Source organism: Falco punctatus, assembly GCF_963210335.1.
Source record: "Falco punctatus genome assembly, chromosome: 5".
In the NCBI taxonomy this organism is placed as follows: Eukaryota; Metazoa; Chordata; class Aves; order Falconiformes; family Falconidae; genus Falco; species Falco punctatus.
The window spans coordinates 82,426,962-82,432,941 of record NC_137584.1 but is presented as its reverse complement, the minus strand read 5'-3'; the positions used below and the strand labels follow the sequence as shown (position 1 = coordinate 82,432,941).

At 51.0% G+C, this 5,980-nt stretch overlaps 1 long non-coding RNA gene across 1 annotated transcript in view; it reads right to left on the bottom strand.

Annotated features, from left to right (window-relative positions):
- LOC308064438 overlaps positions 1–5,980 on the bottom strand; it is a 67,986-nt gene that overhangs the window by 50,725 nt on the left and 11,281 nt on the right. The window lies entirely within an intron of this gene.

Here is a 5,980-nt window from a genome sequence, read left to right as displayed (position 1 = left end):
CTAAGGTAGAAAGATTTTTGGAACATGTAAAACATTTAAAATGCAGGCTCACCTTTATCGCCTGAAATGTTGATGCACCTAAAATCATCAGTGGACCTAAAAGAAGTCCATCACAGGAACCCCATTTCCTCTGAGCACCAACAGACTTACCTTGTATGGGTGAAAATATTCTTGATCTCCAGTCAACAAAAGCTAATCTCTCTCAGAGAGAAAAAAACAACCAGCACCTCAAGAAGCTGCAGGATGTGTGGGCCTTGATTTTTACTATCTAAATGGTTATTTGAACCAACCTAGTGGTATAAAAAAACATGTTTCCATCCTCCTTTTGCCCTGGAAACGTGTTTTAGAGGGTTTAGAGGATACGTGGGTCTCTGGGCCACACTCAGTAATTCACACAGGGTTGGACACTGAGGTGACACATGCCCCACAGCATTGCCCCCTCAGCCGCTGGCGGTGCCCAGCACTGCAGCAGCTTGCCTCCACGCCAGCGCAGCTCCCCACTGGTTTGCCAGCGTGATGCCAAAGCAGCGCCCCAGCGGTGCAGCTTGTGTCCAGGCACTGCGGGCACTGCAGGCAGCGGGCAGGAGCTGCATGCCCCTCACGCCAAGCTGTCTCTGCCCGTGAGTCACAGCCCTGACTCATGAGCTGGTGCGGATTAAGCTGTAATTTGAAGATGTTGCCGCCTACATCTGTCCAGGCTGCTACTCTCCTGGAAGTGGCAGAAGCAAATACATACTCTGTCATCTGAAATATTCGGCCAGACAGGCTAGTTCAAACCCCAGGTGAGGGTAGGTGAGGGTGAGTGTGCAGGCAAGCACACACCCTGCAGTAATAAACCCAGGGGAGGAGGTTTCTGCACTGACTCTGTGGCTGGAAGATGCCTGCCGCTCCCGTCTGCTGGCTCCTGCGATGGCTCTCCCACCTGCCCCTGCCCGAACCCCTCGCCTGGCTCCAGCACCCCAGGGAAGGTCTCTCTGTTCACCCCACGCACCACGGGGATCCCCTAGCACCTACGACCAGGGCAGGTGTTTGCCAAATGCATGCATCAGCTCCCAAAGGCTCACAAGCACCATTTCTCTTGGCATATGCACTGCCCTGGGAAATTAGTTATATTGGGGCTAAAGAGCTGGAGACATCTGCACTGACACATATGTAACTGATATAGCCAATTAAACTAAAATAGCTTTGATTTAAGTGAAAATTAGACAAGTGGTAGTACCCAGGGTAAGATTGATCAGGATTCTGCGTGAACTCCCAGTCACATATCTGTTGGAAGAGCCAAAATGGTGTACCATGTGCTTATTCTAGCTCTTGAATTCTTTCTCTAATTATTTTTTTTTTTCTGGCATTAAACCACCTGTTATCCAGCATAAGAAGCAGCTAGCACAGCGTTAACTCATCAACAGTTTCTGAACAAATGGAAGCCTGCATTTGTACAGGATCAGCACTTTGCACCAGGAAGCCACCGTGTTTGTTCTACTTCGTTGGAAGCCATAAAGCCAGATTTTTTTTTTTTCTTCTACCAGCAGCCTGCATGTGCAATGCTCTAACTAAAATGGTTTAACCTCGGCCCTTTGATTAAGCAGCACAGCTCCTTCCCATAGGCCAGTCCTTAGCTTTACGTTAGTCATTGGTTTTGGTTTACACTTAGGAATTTTATTTGATGTGGGAGCAGATAAGCGATGCAACTGCTCCGTCATATTTCCCCAGCGTCTCTCCCTTTGTTCTTTTTTCCTTTTATCCACCGGTTTCTCTCTGCAGAGATCCCTGCCCTCACCCAGCCACTTTCCCCATCTTTTCTAAGCCTGCCTCTGCTCACCTCTGCTTCGGCAGCAGAAGCAACCGGTTGCCAGCATTTAGCGATGCCCTTACTATTTACGGATGCTAAATCCCTCGCTCAAAATTAATGTCCCCTTTGTTTGCCTGCACTAGAAAGATCTGTGAAATTTGCAACGGTTTCTCCTGAAATAAGAAAAAGGAAGAAAGAAACCCTGCAGCCATGCATGTGGCAGCCCTGGCCACCCCACCGCGCTCCCCTCCTGCTTGCAGCTCTCCCGCATTCAAGGTAGGGGTGTGCGTGCTGAGTCACTGTCTGGGGTTAATAGGCACCAGCCTTGCAACAGCAGACACCCATTAGTGGAACAAAAGCGACGTTGACAGTTAGTAGTGCATAACTTACTCTGATTAAAGGCCAGCCTGTGTCTTTGGGGAAGAGCGGTGGAGCAGAGGCTGGTGCCCTGGGGAGCCTCAGTGCTCTTCTGGCTGACTCTGCCAGCATCACCCCTGCAGGTGCTGGGGGGCAGCCCCTGCCCTGCACTACACGGGCTGGGGGCCAGCCCTCCGGTGGGTGCACGGCAGCTTCCCCCGGCCCCTGCGGCAGTCCTACAGCACGTAGGTCTGGTGCCTCCAGGAGCAGCCCCAGGCTGGGTCTGAGCCGGGCAGGATGAGGCACGCATGGCAAGCCATGCTCCTGCCCATGCTGTGCGCCCTCCCAGCTGGGACACACATTTGCTCACTGGGATAGCACACTTGCAAAAGAAGCTGCTATGGGCATGAACATTTACATTTCCTTCCAATGGATAGATATCAAGCCAAATTCCACGTCTCAGTTCCAGGGTGAATCAGGATGCTCAGACACACTGGTTCAGGGAACAGAAACGCAGAGGTAAGGCCAAACGCTGATGCCTTCCTCCGGAGGGGATGGAGTGCCTGGCTGCTGTGCAGCTGCACTGCCTTTCTAGCAATTAATTCAGCAGAAAGGGAGGGAGGAATAGCAGCCCTGCAGGCTACTGTTTCGGGTTTTTTTTTAATCTTTGCTTGCAGGGCTCACCTGGCAAAGCTGTTCCCTCAGGTCAACAAGTCTAGAGAACAGTGCCTGGTGAACAGACACCCTGTGACTCTTTTGCAAAGCTCCTCTGCTGGGAGAACATGACTTGTCTGTGAAATGCTGCTATTCCCCTGGGAGTACATGCTCTGAGCATTGGGCAGGAAGGAAAGAGGCAGCCAGACCTCCCCACTGTCAGGCATCTGCTTAAAAAGGGGCAGGAAGGTGTGTTTAAATGCCCCTTTCTTTTTCTCTTGGTTGGCTAGACTTGTTCTGGGCCCTACCTGGATGCCACCAGCCAGACTGTGTCCCAGGACAAGGGACACTATATCCCAGTGTGGTCCTCCAGCATTGCCCAGCACCTCCATCCCAATTACTGGACTGCTGCAGCTGCTTTGTTAAAGTACATTAGCACCAGCAGTGCTGGCTTTCCAGAGCAACCTGCCCCACACTGCAGTTTGCTCTGGTTTTGCCCAAGCTGGGCAGCCCCTGCAGCAGGCAGCAGAAGGGCAAAGTGCAACCAGGTCACGGCAAGCTATCTCCGACACTGGATCTGATGCTTGGAGAAAAGTGTCCTAACCGTGCCAGGTTTGCTCCTTACTGGCAGCCATGTAAGCTAATCCTTCCCTGTACATACCCAACCCTCTTTTTGCCTTCCCCAGGAAAGCCATCCGCCTTCTTACCCAGTAGCATTGTCATCGGGCGGCTGAGCTGGCACCCGTGGGGACACTAGGACAGCCAACCACTGAGCTGGGCTTTCAGGCTGTAAGGGCCAGCGAGCATCAGGGGCTGCCCCGGCTCACACCTTGGCAGCTTCCTCTGCAAACCTAACAGGTGCTCGCAGAAAAGAAATAGAAACCAAACCAGGAAAAAAACCCAAACCAGCTGCAGGAAAGCATGTTGGTGGACTGCTGGTGGTACTGCCAGCTCTGCTGGGTCTCCCACTCACGTTGGGATCTACCTTTACTGCTGTTTGTAGCCTCCTCAGGCTGCCTCTCCAGCAGGAAAGTAAGTGGTGATCGCTAGGGATATTACTGCATGATGGGAACAGCAGCTAAAACAGTGGCTGGGCACGATGCTGAAGAAGTCATCTTCCTACAGTGTCCTTAACACAAATACTCTTGCAGAAAATGAATCAGCCCTCTTTGGGCTTTTTTCCAGAGGCCCCTCTGACTAATTCTGCCCAAAACAGCCAGGCTGACCCTGTGCAACGGTGTGACGGTGGCAGACAGGACTTGCTCACGTTTGAGTGGAGGCAGGGAAAAACTGTTTTGCAGGCCTGCCCAAAAAAATCCTTGGGCTGACTCTGCCAAAAACCACACCAAACATATGGTAAATGAAATCGCTGGCAGGGAGCTGGCTTGGACAGCAGGAGTGTTTCAGCACTGTGGACTGCTCGTTAGCTGGCCTGAATTGTATTTACACTGGTTTAAGCATCTCCATATTTAAGGAAGAGAAGGCAAAGAAGAAGGCAATGCCAATTTTTTTCGGTGTGCTTTTGACGCTTCTCCATGCATGTTATTTTTATGATGATGATAGCATAGTCCCAGCACTTGTCCCATCCCACGGTTAAGAGCAGCAACAACGCCACAGAAGGTTTCACCTCCTCGTATGGCAACAGACTCCTGTGGAAAAGCAGACAGAAGGGTTTTCTCTCTTGGAACAGGAGCTCTGCCTATTTCACCATATGAATGTCCTGTACGTTTTGTGAAGCTGATGGAATCATGTACAGATGGGATCCATCCTAACAAAGGCTTTTATTCACAGGGCAGGTTTCCATGCCATATAACTTGGGCCACATGCCAGCTTGCATAGCCATATCAACCAAATGCATCCAAAGAGCCAGACAAATTTCCGAGCAGATACCAGGTGTGGAGATGCTCTGCCCCTGCTGCTGTGAGCATTGTGACTTCCTCGTGCAGCATCATGACCCCCTGGAAATCTGAGACTTGGAGTCACGGCAGTAAATACACCTTTCCTCACACAACATCCTTCACAAGGACTTAAGTACCCAACACTATTCCCAGGACACTCCCAGGTGCCATGGAGAAAGCACGGCAGAGCAGCAAGATCCTAAGAGAGCATCCAGAGGTGACTGAAGTCTTCAGTGATTTGGGAGGCACCCATAGGAATGGCTGTGGTGGCTACAGCTACAGAGGGAGGGTGAAAATAGAGCAGCCAAAGAGTGGTGCCATTTTTTGAGTTTGGGGTGACATTTTTCCTCCTGGAGCTGGAGTGGTGGAGGGCCAGGGGAGAGCGCTTACCTCCACATCCATGGGCAGCTTTCCACCACCCTTTGCATGCTGCAGCTTGGAGCTCAACCCTTCTCCAGCTCTAGCCCCATCTCCCAGCTTCTCCCATCCATCTGTAGGCTGTGGCACCCTGACCCTGTACCGCACTGGCGAGGGACTTTTGTAAGGTGTCTGCAGGGCGGCAGACACCTCAGAGCTGCTGCCCTGCTCTTGCCACAGCCTCTGGCTTCATGTGCACACCTTCCCGGGGCTGAGCAATTGCATAAGTCGACTGGATGACCAAACCCCAGATAATCTGTTTGTTCAACAACCTGATCTGGACAAGAAAAATGGAAGAGTGATTGAAGTTGCAGAGCAAACTTTTGGGCACAATCCAGCAACGTGCATCGACAAACTCTTCCCCCTGCTTTTCTTTTCTGCCGTACATTTAGCGCTCAGTCAGTAGCGCCTCAGAAACATCTCACTAGCTGCCCACACTCAAAATGAGAGCAGCAACAACAACAACAAAAGGAAATATATAGAGGGATGACTTCAGTGAGTTTGGAAATCGCTTCTCAAATGAAACACTCCTTTAGTCACAGGCACAAAAAAGCATCAAAATTCCCTGCCTCTGATGTAAACAGCAGAAAGAAAAAGTCATCTGGAAGGACAGGGTGATTCACGCTGAGGACCTGACTCGTAATATTCATCAGTGTTGAAATTGCCTCTGCAAGATGACTACATGTGAAAGCAGCACCAGCGAAATCCCAGCTTCTGCCACGAGAAGTATCATTAACGGCAAAGCGGTGTGGCGAGACTCCAGTGCCACAACCCTTGCTCGGGTGAGTAATTGTAAGTCATCTAACCAGTCCCAGCTAAAACAGCAGTGTCATTCAGGTAAGGCTGCTTTATGGAAGGGCAGCAG